Source organism: Prionailurus bengalensis, chromosome B3, assembly GCF_016509475.1.
Source record: "Prionailurus bengalensis isolate Pbe53 chromosome B3, Fcat_Pben_1.1_paternal_pri, whole genome shotgun sequence".
Classification (NCBI taxonomy): Eukaryota; Metazoa; Chordata; class Mammalia; order Carnivora; family Felidae; genus Prionailurus; species Prionailurus bengalensis.
The window spans coordinates 73,241,856-73,254,330 of NC_057355.1; the positions used below are offsets into that span (position 1 = coordinate 73,241,856).

The following is a 12,475-nucleotide window of genomic DNA, read 5'->3' on the forward strand; positions in this document are numbered from 1 at the left end:
GGTCACGAATCCCATTCAGGGCTCCACTCTCATGACCTCACCTATTCCTAATTACCTCTCCAGAGCTCCACCTCCTACAATCATCACATTAGGGGGTGGAGTTTCAACAAATGAATTTTGGAGGGCACACATTCAGTCCATGACATGAAGCCCATGTGATTCTTTAAAACATAGGTCAGGGGTGCCCGGGTGGCTCGGTTAAGCATCAGACTACGGCTCAGGTCATGATCTTGCACTCCGTGAGTTCGAACCCCGTGTCTGGCTTTGCACTGACAGCTCGGAGCCTGGAGTCTGCTTCGGATTCTGTGTCTCCCTCTCTCTCTGCCCCTCCCTGACTCACACTCTGTTTTTCTCTCTCAAAAATAAAGAACATTAAAAAACATCTAAAAAATAAAAAAAAAAAAACACAAGAGCAACACAGGTCAGATCATGTCACATAAATGCTTTCAGTAGTTTCCCATTTTTCTCAAAGTCCTTACAATGGCCTATAGACTCTACATGATCTTCTCCTGTTACCTTTTTAAAATGCTAAGGGGGAAAAATTAGTTTTCAATCCTGAAAACCACAGCCAATGAAAATTCCCTACTGAGATTATGGTAAAATAAAGACTTTCTCCAGTGAAGGAAAACAGAATTTACTCCTAAGTGGACCTACCTTAAAAGAAATCCTGAAGAAAGTTCTTCAGACTGAAAAGAAATGATACCAGAGGAAAATCTGGAACTTTAAGAATGAACTAAGAACAATGGAAATAGTAAAAGTCTGGTCATATGTAAGAAATGAATTTTCTTTTCTTATTTAAGACATGTATAGCTACTGAAATCAAATCATTATAACGTTGATGGTGGGGCTTTCAAAGTCTCGGGGAGTCTGGGTGACCCAGTCGGTTGAGCATCCGACTTCAGCTCACGTCATGATCTCACGGTTTGTGAGTTCGAGCCACGCATCAGGCTCTGTGCTGAAGGCTCAGAGCCTGAAGCCTGCTTCGGATTCTGTGTCTCCCTCTCTCTCTGCCCCTCCCCCACTCATGCTCTGTCTCTGTCTCAGAAATAAATAAACATTAAAAAAATTTTTTTTAAGAGTCTGAAATGGAAGACATCCAACAGCTATAAAATGAAGGGGGGGGGGTAAAATAACCTATACAAGTGTAACATTTCTATATTTTGCTTAAAGCACTGAAATAACTCTACACAGACTGGGAAAGGTGAGGCAGTAGGCACGCTACATACAGTCCTTAGAAAGCATACTACATAACATACTACAAAAAGAAAGAGCAAATAGATGATAGAATACTGAGAAACAAAATCAGAGTATGCAAACAGAACATGAACAATAAAATGATGGACCTAAATCTAATCACATCAATAATTATGTTAAATACAAATAGTTTAAATACACAAATTTAAAGAAATTTAAAGACAGACATTGCCAGCGTGGATTTTTTTTGACTCACCTGTGTACTGTCTCATGAAACCCATGTTAAATATAATGACATAGATTAAAAATAAAAGTATGGGAGAAGACATCCAGGCAAACACTAATATGGAAAGGCTATATTAATGTCAGACAATTTAAACTTCAGAAAAAGAAATATTACAGAAATAAAGAGGTATATTCCATACGTATAAAAGTTCAGCTTACTAAGAAGACATAACAGTGTTAACATATATGCATATAACTTCAGAATGCTGAAAGCTAAAACTATTAGAACTGAAAGAAAAAAAATAGACAAATCTACAATTACACTTGGAGACCTTTACCCTTTGTGCTCAATAAGTAACAGAATCCATCGTCAGAAATCAGCAAGATTATAGTAGACTTTCTGATCAGCAAGATCAGAAATCAGCAAGAATATAGTATCACCTTATTGATACATATTTACAGAACACTTTGCTAAGCGATGACAGAAAACACATGAAGCATGCTTAGAATAAAGAACTTTATTCTTTCATCTTTTAAAGAATTACCAGTTATGATGATCTGCCACAAAACAAATGCTGTATACACACGATGGACTACACTAGAACACTGTAAGGTAACCCACATATGTGGGGGGGGGTTGTGTGTATATATATATATATATATACACACACACACACACAACATATATATATATAAACACACACATACATAAATATAATTTGCCATTATTTTGCTGTATTCATTTATATTTTATTTCTCCTTGCATGTTTCTCCTTCCTGCTCACTTGTGTTTGAGCAAGTGGTATATCTGTGCTTCGACATGTAAGTGATGATGTCTGGCAAGCAAGCTATATTTGCTGACAGAATCTTCTGGCTTGTTTGGAAAATCCTAAATGTATTCAAGAATGTATAGGGTTTATGGAAAGTGGTAGAGACTGATGAGAGGGTTTGTGGTAGGAAATAAGAAGGAAAAAGTGGCCAGGAGAGAAGAGCAGGGTCTGCAGGTCCCAGAGCAATAGGGGGGTGGGGGGTGGGGGGTGGGATGGTCAGGTCATTGTTTCTTGACAATTCTCTTAGAATTAGTGAGATCCAGAGTGGGAAGGCTATTTGGTGACTTTAGGAAGAGTTCTCAGCCTTGAGACAGATTCTCGGGTTCCTGTAAACCTGAAAGGAGAAGACTTCTACTTGGAATACCCACCTAACAGAAACAGTCTATTGTATATTGGATAGTATTTAAAAAAAAAATTTTTTTTAAGTAAGCCCCACGCTCAGCTCAGAGCCCAACATGGGGCTTGAACTCACGACCCTGCAAGTAAGACCTGAGCTCAGATCAAGAGTTAGATGCTTATCTGACTGAGCCACCCAGGCACCCCTGGATAATATTTTTAATATTTATGAATCCTCCCTGAAAGGGCCATGTTTCCACTCACAGATCGGAGGGACGTTGTTTACAGTTTGTGTAAATAATTCTTGGCAAAGAGTGGAGCTGGTCTCTGTCTGCATAACCACACACATAATTCTATTTCTTGAAGTCTAAGATCTCAACAGTTCTGAACTTCAAGCACCTTAGGTTCAGATGCTTGGCCAGGACGGGTGGAGAAGCTTAGATCTTATAGCTTCCCCTTGGAAGTGGGCACCGAAGCTGTCAAAGACTTTCCCAACAGGCTAAGGGATATAGTAGAGTCACCCTTGTTTGGGGTTATCCAGGGTTCTCTGCAAGAATGGTAGAAAAAGTGTGTAAATTCTATAGCAAGATTAAATTTATATGTCTTATGCTGCCTTGCCAATCAGCAAGAAGAGTTCTTGATCCCTGCATGTCAAAGTGGGGAGAAACACTAAAGTTGCTATTCCTGTTCCTGTGCACGCTTTAACGGGGATAAACAGAACCCCAGGAAGGATTGCCAAGATCTTGTTTGTAACAAATTTAAATTGGAGTGAAAAAGAAGAGAGAAACCAAGAGTTACCCTTACCACTAAGGAGATTCGGGGCTTCAGGAACATTTCAGTTTCACCAATTAACCTCTGTGTTTTGTATTCTTTGGGCACCTGCAGCTGGTCCCCAGTCCTGCTGCTGGGGTTGTGACACCTAGCATCAAGGCAGCAAAGTTGTCCTCGACAGGCGTTTTGGAAAAGCAACCCCAGTGAATCAAATATTTTTAGTAGTCTGAAAAAACTATCTCAAAATGCAAATATATACATTTGATAATATACCTATGCCTTAATATGGGCTTTGCCAACTTCTCTTCCTCTGCATCAGCTGAGGAAGTCAGTAACTTGGTCCATCCTCTTATTTTTTGACGTTATATAATGTGACACTCTAGGCCACTCAGGCCTACACTGAAGTATAACAATGGCTTTTCATAGAGTTCTATCTCCCCAATGTTAGTTATATTAACTTATTTCCCACCCTTGCATAACTGGGGCCTGCAATGTGAGTACTTTTTTTGTTCTAGTTTCTTCCATATCTTCCATGGACATTTCCTTCTTTGTCCTATCTCACCGTTCCCTTTTCTGCCTCTCTCGGTGCCCTAAAAGGAGCTGGCAAGAGAAAACTGACTTTTGGCTCTTGTCTATCCATCCCTATTCTGTGATCTTAGACAGGCTTCTTCCTCTATTCTGAAAGGACAATTTCACCTACTCGGCCTCTCACAGGGCCGTTCTAAAACACATTCTAGAATAAAGATGTCCATTTATCAAATAAGAAACTAATAAAGACTAACATAAATGATGGGCTGAGCCTCATTGTGCCGCTGAAGTAAAATGTACACTGGCTGTTTTGTAAGTGGATCGAATACTAAGTTGCAAACTGGCCAGGGGTTTGAATTGCTCACAACGGACAGTTACTCGTATGAAACAGAGTTAGAGAGAGTTGGGTTTTTAAATTTTTTTTAATGTTTTATTATTGTATCTTTGAGAGAGAGACCGAGCATGAATGGGGGAGGGGCAGAGAGAGGGAGACACAGAATCAGAAGCAGGCTCCAGGCTCTGAGCTGTCAGTACAGAACCCGATGTGGGGCTTGAACTCATGAGCTCTGAGATCATGACCTAAGCCGAAGTCAGACGCTCAACTGACTAGGCTACCTGGACGCCCCTAGGGGGAGCTGTTTTGATGACTTAACTAGGAACACAGGCCAGTTAATTAATTTATAGCACCTGTGAGCATCCAAAGGCACTAAACCCTAGATTACAAAATTAAGCTCTAGCTCTTTGCACAGTAGCCATCTTCCAAAGAATTGTATAAAGCTACTAGTTGACTTGAATAAATTGAGTACAATATGAGATATTTTTCTTGGAAAGAGAAGATGCAATCTCAGCTGTGGATAGAACAGGTTTCCCTCGGCAGAGATTTAGGAGATAAAAACACAAGATACCTCCGGCATCCATGTTGCAGACCTAAGTTAAGGGAATAAAGATATCTCAGGGGTTGAGTTGAGGAAGAAAGGCAAGGAAATGAATATCCACAGCTGCAGTAAGAGAAAATATGTATTTGAATATTCATAATGCTCAAGGTAGTTTCAATAGATAAGTATATGTATTTCTTCTTGAATCCACCACCTCACTTGGATGCATATTTATTCTCAATGATCTAGGATGGTTACCATACCACTTTTGCATCAGACTTGTTCAAACTTTGATGAGGTGGGGATCTTGTTAAACTACAGATTATGACTCGGTAAGACCTGTAAATCTGCATTTCTAACAAACTCCCACGTGCTGCTGCTGGTCTGCTGATCTCCATCCCCCCCCCCCCCCCCCCCCGCTTGGCAAGGTTTACACCGCCCGAGAGGCAGTATTCTAAGCTGGTCAGGTTTGTGCATTCATCAGCTGCACTGCCTAGATTTGAAGCCGGACTCTGCTCTATGATCCTGGGGAGCTTAATTAACTTCTGTACCTCCATTTGCTCCTCAGGAAAAATAAGAATAATGTTAGCTACCTCCCAGAGTTGATAGGATGAAATGAGTTGATTTATGTAAAGTGTTTAGAGAAGTCGATAACTGCTAGTTGTATGCATAGTTTATCAAGTTTACCAAATCAAAAATACCTACGTTTTGGCCCAACTAGATACTTTGTATACCGGTTTATTAAAAAGGGAAAAGGTGACTAATTGGATCTTGTGTGCTTGTCCTACCTCTTCACACAACCCTTGTCACAGGCCAGGACATTCACACGGGATGGGTGATTTCCCTTAGGATGATTGTGGCTAACGATGGTGATGTGCTCCTGGATGTTTCTGGATAAGGACCCCGCTAGACCTTTTTGCTCAGTCCTGTTGAGGAGGAATTGGAGGAGTAGAGATGAGCTTCAGGGAATCATAAAAATAGGTTGATTGAAACACCGTCTGATTTATGTACATAATCTCAGTGTATCCGCAAGACATACCCATAAAATAAGTAGTGTAAGCCCTGCTCTACTGAATAGGAAGCTATTACATGAGTGAGTGAAGTAAATTGATGTGACCTCACTGGTAATTGGCAGTGATGCCTTACTAATCTAAATATGTCTGACTCCAGCACCAAATCATTTAGTCAGAAATTATCCCTCCTCCACCAAAATACATATTTTTAAAGTCGGCTTTATGCCCAGCTTGAAATTGATTTTGGCTCTCAAGATAAATAAATAAACTTAAAAAAAAAACCCGTCGTCTCTTGAGTATTGGCATTTCGAGTAATGCGCAGCTGATGTTGAGGCTCAGTAACAATTATACACTGAGAGAAATCATTGTGTTGTTTGAGCATAACTGGTTTTTATTTTCTTTTTAATGTATGATTACAAATGGATCCCTTTATAGAATGGGCACACTGAGGAAAGAAACATTTCCCCAACAACTGGCGAAAGTTGATGGTGATCCCATTTGACTTCAGAATCTGAAGAGCTAAATAGTAACTTAATTCTGTCAGATATTGTGAATAGTGTAGCTCATGACAAAAGGGTGATATAGTACCTAAAACTCAGTAGTACGTTATGGAGCATAAGATGGCAGAGAAGGCCCAAAAACATTCACCTGGAAAGCCATCATACTGAACCAAATCTCATTATACTTGGATGTAGTCACATGGCCAACACTGATTATCTTTACTAATGGCTATGAACAGTAGCCAAAGCAATCATGAGGCCATTTACCCAAGATTTTATGATATTTGAATACACAATACACCCACATCACAATATCTGTATACTTGAAGCACTATATTAATGCACACACACACACACACACACACACTCTCACACATTGATTCAATAATTTGTTAGCCATGTATTGACATTTTTCTGCCTAGTAATTGCTAGGGCCACAAGAGTGAAAATGGTGCAATCTTTCTGTCAAGGAACTTGTAGGTGAATCCAACACGTGCAATCACAACACAACATGTTGAAGACTTTGAGAGTCATGAATCAGAGACCTAATGGCAGAGTAATGCGATAGATATCAGGAAAGTATTCTTAATTAAAGAATATCAACAGGGTTATTCATCTTAATTTGGTCAAAATAGGTTCATGTCTGGGTGCTTACCCATGCCATATGACCCAGAAAATATACCACAGTTTCACACACAAACACAACACACATATCACACCTACAAATGCAGTTTACAGACACAGTCCTGCTCAACATGCTTGCTGAGGATACCAGAAGTTATAAGATAGTATTTCCTTTATCTTCTGTTATTCTGTCTCAAAATGATAAATTTTTATTTTTTTATTATTTTTTAATGATTTTTTAAATGTTATTTACTTATTTTGAGAGAGAGAGAGAGAGAGAGAGAGAGAGAGAGAGAGAGAGAGAAAGCACAAGCAGGGGAGAGGCAGAGAGAGAGGGAGAGAGAGGGAGAGAGAATCCTGAGCAGGCTTCCTGCCCCTCCTGGCACACAGAGCCAGACATGGGGCTCAAACTCATGAACCGAGAGACCATGACCTGAGGTGAAACTAAGAGTCAGATGCTTAACCGACTGAAACACCCAGGTACGCCTCAAAATGAAAAATGTTTTTAAAATTTTTTAATGCTTATTTATTTTGAGAGAGAAACAGGGGCGGGGCAGAAAGAGAGGGAGACACAGAATCCTAAACAGGCTCCAGGTCTGAGCTGTCAGCAGAGAGCCTGACACAGAGCTGGAACTCATGAACAGTGAGATCATGACCTGAGCTAAAGTTGGATGTTTAACCTACTGAGCCATCCAGGCACCCCAAAATGATCAATTTTTAAAAGGATGTATTTTCTATTTCTGAGAAAGGTCATTAGTCTCTACTTATATCTTGGTATTTGTGCATACCAAATGAAACTAGGAGAAATAAAAGCATTACTGAAAGTAAATCACTTTCCTATCTCTCCACAGGAGGGTACTGTCTCAAAAGGCTAAATCCTTCAAAGCAGAGTGTGAGGCTGGAAGAAGGGGAGGGTAGAGAGTGAATGATTCAATTGGCTGCCACACAGAGACCTCTGCCTTTTTACCCAGATCCAAGTGGGTGGGAAGTGTTACTCTAGTTCAAAAAAGCCTCTTTCAGGAGAGTATCTTTCAAGGGCAGCTAAAGTCAGTGACCAGGGCCATCCTGTGACAGGAAGAAAAGATGCCCCTGAAATTCTCAGTGCTGATCCTTTGGATTCAACTGGCATGTGAGTTTGAGAAGTTTCCAATTACCTTAACTGGAAATCCAAGGGAAAATTAAAAGAAAAAAGGGAGAGGGTGAGGGAAGGAGCAGGTGGGGAAGAGGGAGGAAAAGTCATGTCAGGCTGAGAAAGAGTCCCCAGTTCCCTTCCCCAGTGCCCACTGCTTTGGTTTTCAACAGGGCAGAGCACCCAGCAACTGGAGCAGAGTCCTCGTTTTATAAGCGTCCAGGAGGGAGAAAACTTTACTGCGTATTGCAACTCCACAAGCACGTTTACCAGCTTTCAGTGGTACAGACAGAAGCCTGGGGAAGGTCCAGTCCATTTGATGACATTATCTAGGAGAGGAGAAATAAAGAAGCAGAAGAGTCTAGTAGCTCAGTTTGGTGAAGCAAGAAAAGACAGCTCCCTGTTCATCATTGCCGCCCAGGCTGAAGATGCTGCCATCTACACCTGTGCAGGGGCACAGTGCTCCCATGGCACCTGGACGCCTGTACCCAAGCCCTACTGCAGGCTCTGTCACACTGCTGCTGAGTCCCCCACCCCCCTACCCGGCCCTTCCTCCCACATTTCCTGACATGAACAGTGGTAACAATCTCAGGCTCTCATGGAACCATCTCCACTACCTTTCCAGATATTTCCCACATACACTAAAGAACAAGATTCCTCTGTCGTGGGATCACCTTCTAGAAATGCATCTCACTATCTGAACCAGTAAAAATATGGGTCTACAGCTCCCTGGGGTGGGCAGTGGGGAGAAAAGAAGGGAGTCGATAGAGAAGAAAAATGAAGATAATGGTCAGAGTGCATCGTAGTTCCAATGAATCATTCTGTTTTCCTAAAGACCACAGCCAGGAATGGTTAGTCCAAGGGGGCAGAAATGAATGATTTTGCAGCTTTATTCTAGTAGAGTTGATGAAACTGGAGTGAAAGTCAGAAGTATAGTGAAAAAAAAAATAATTAGAAGAAAGTTGGTACTTTTTTAGCAGAAAAAAAAATGCCTACTGTGTACTCCAGTAACATCCCAACTGTGATTCCAAAGCCACCTCTCCATTTGGTGGTTCTGAACTACTTACACATTAGCTACAATTGCCTGTATTTACACAGGATTTGCTTGGTGATTATTAGACTTTGAGTGGTAGATATCAATAACTTCAAGTTTTCAAGGCTGAAGAAGATAGGATTTTTTTTGGTTTCCAAAATAAATTTTATTTGAGTGAAGTTCACACAATGTTACATTACTTTCAGGTGCACAACATAGTGTTTCTACAAGTTTATACATTATGCTGTGCTCATGGCAAGTATAACCACCATCTGTTACTATGCAATGCCATTAAAATATCATTGACCATATTCTCTATGCTATGCCTTTTATTCCCATAAAATATGCTGTGCCATACTCATCCCATAAGTAGAGGCTTGTACCTCCCACCTCTTTTCCCCCAGTTTGCCTCCCCCATCCCCTCCCCTCTGGAAACCACCAGTTTATTCCAAAGAAGCTAGTTGACAGTTCCTTCCACCTGGTAAGTCTTCCACTAGCCTACTTTTATACTTGACAAATTCCTATTGGTCTTTAAAGCAAGATGAGGGGCACATAGGTGGCTCAGGCAGTTAAGTGTCCGACTCTTGATTTCAGCTCGGGTCATGATCTCACAGTTCGTGGGTTTGAGCCCCACATCAGGTTCTGCGCTGACAGAGTGGAGCCTGCTTGGGATTCTCTCTCTCTCTCTCTCTCTCTCTCTCTCTCTCTCTCTGTCCCTCCCCCACCCTTGTTCTCTCTCTCTCTCTCTCTCTCCCTCTCTCTCTCTCTCTCTCACTCTCTCTCTCTCTTTCCCAAAAATAAACAAACTTAAAAAAAAGCAAGATGATATGCAAAGCACATGGGTTTTGGAGTCACAAAAATCAAATTGCAAATCTTGTGTGCAATTTTCTAGCTCTGTATCCTTAGGCAATTATTTATCTTCATCTAAGCTTCCTTGTTAACACATGTTAATAAGAACACCCAGGGGGGCCTGGGTGGCTCAGTCAGTTGAGAGTCTGACTCTTGATTCTGGCTCAGATCATGATCTCATGGTCTGTGGGATCGAGCCCCATGTCAGGCAGAGCTTGCCCTCCCCCCACCCCACACTCTCTCTCAGAATAAATAAATACACTTGAAAAAAAGAAAAAAAAGAACACCTATTGTGCTGAGTTATTATGAATTAAATGAGATAAAATATACAAAGTTATATGAAATCCCATGTGCAACATATGTACTCAACAAATACCCTATAATGATATGATTATTAATGCCTCTAAGGAAATGTTATCGCTACTGTGAAATTTGTACTGACTCCTCAAGAAGGAAAGATGTCATCTCTGCCTAATATTCTGGATCCCCACCTTAGTGGTCAGGAAAGCAGACATGGCAAGTTGCCAACTTAATCCACATTCTCTTCTGCCTCCTTACTTACAGAACTGTTGATAACCCATTTGGGCAACTATCTCCCCACCTTAAAAAACAAAAAACAAACAAACAAAACCCGTGCTACATTTCACATCGTTTTTTACAACGAAGGGTTGCATATAGCACAGTTCTGACCAATGAGACATAATCAGAAAACTGCTAGGAGTTTCTATGATGTTTTTGCTCTCCTGGTACAGTACTACATTTTCCAGTCCCCTTCCCCAACTCTTCTTCAGGCAACACAGAAGTTGTAACTTATCGTCAAGGAAAGCCCAGGCCTGGGTCTCCTCCCCAATCCCACATTCATCTTTTAGAGGCCAAGTCAAATCCCTCCTTCAGATTTATTTGTGCATGAGAACTCTTTTAAAAATTTTTTTAATGTTTATTTACTTTTGAACGAGACAGAGACAGAGCATGAACAGGGGAAGAGCAGAGAGAGGGAGACAGAATCCTGAAGCAGGCTCCAGGCTCTGAGCTGTCAGTACAGAGCTGGACGTGGGGCTCAAACTCGTGAACCACAAGATCATGGCCTGAGCCAAAGTCAGATGCCCAACCCACTGAGCCACTCAGGCACCCCTGTGCATGAAAACTCTTCATAAACCATGATTTGATTGAATTTTTTGTTACCTGCAGCTAAACACAACCCTAACCGTAATAGGATTGACATAAAACGACGTTGTGATTTTCAGAGTTCTTGGGTAAGTGAGGAAAAAGATTTGAAGCAAGTGCTGTGTTTATACAAGGAAGGCACCTGCATTCATACTGATTATACGTACTTCTTAAAGTATTAATGTTCACATAATTTTTATTAAGAACGAAACCTTCATCTTCCATGCCAAGAGGCCTCATTTAAAAATTTCCATCAATTTCTTACACTCGTGGGAGACTGGAATTCACTTTCTCATCCAAAGTCTTTTCACTATAGACAATATCCATTTCCATGCGAATAACTAATAACTGCAGTTTTATATTTTCTCACTCTTAAATTCCAAAGGCTATTTTGCTGTTGCTTTTAATTCCATGCTGTTCCAGTAACCTATTCCAAAGGCTTTCCCTGAAAGTTTTATCATAGGGAACTCCTTCATTTTGAAGATTGTACGTAGAAATTAAAGCCAAAAAAATAAATTTGAGGGGCGCCTGGGTGGCTCGGTCGGTTAAGCGTCCGACTTCGGCTCAGGTCATGATCTCACGGTCCATGAGTTCGAGCCCCACGTCGGGCTTTGCGCTGACAGCTCAGAGCCTGGAGCCTGTTTCAGATTCTGTGTCTCCCTCTCTCTCTGCCCCTCCCCTGTTCATGCTCTCTGTCTCAAAAATAAATAAACATTAAAAAAAATAAAAAAAAATTCTAATTCTCTGTGGTATAAAGAGGGAAGGGCACTCTCCCAGTCCCTTTTCTTAGAGTACTTACTTTAGAAAACTTGTAATTATGAATCCTTTCTCTGTCCCTTTGAGGTGTGTAAATCTTTTAAAAAGCTGACCAAGCCTCTTGCCAGTTTTACAACCCAGGGATGTTTCTCTCAAGCAGGTGGAAGCCAGCTTATTGAGATGTAATCATGAGGAAGGATGGCACTCCTGCCTCCCAGTTACTGTGGGAGGAGATGAGCCCAAACTCCACAGACGCCTTGCTCTAAGTTGCAAACTCACCTTCTGTCCTAAAGATATGAGAAGTTTCTCTTTCAGATAAAGGCAATTAGCAAACACAGGTGGCTACCCCAATTCCCAGGTAAATTGAGGGCAAATTATGACAAAGGTCGCTGTCAAGTTCTCTTACCTGAGGACTAATTTCTGTTCATGTTGAGAAAACACTTGTAATGGGTTGTATCTGCCCAGCTGGCTATATAAAGGGGTAAAATTTTTGCCTGTGTTTTAAGTATTTTTTAATTTTTTTAATGTTTACTTATTTTTGAGACAGAGACCGAACATGAGCAGGGGAGGGGCAGAGAGAGGGAGAGAGCGAGAGGGAGACACAGAATTCAAAGTGGGCTCCATCCAGGCTCTGAGCTGTCAGCCCAG

At 41.1% G+C, this 12,475-nt stretch overlaps 1 long non-coding RNA gene across 1 annotated transcript; it reads left to right on the forward strand.

Moving 5' to 3' along the window:
• The first annotated feature begins 7,658 nt into the window (after nucleotides 1–7,658).
• LOC122468868 lies at nucleotides 7,659–9,369 on the forward strand. The gene is made up of 2 exons (XR_006293334.1): nucleotides 7,659–8,025; nucleotides 8,199–9,369. It is a non-coding gene; the product is annotated as an uncharacterized LOC122468868 (long non-coding RNA).
• The last annotated feature ends 3,106 nt before the right edge of the window (nucleotides 9,370–12,475 follow it).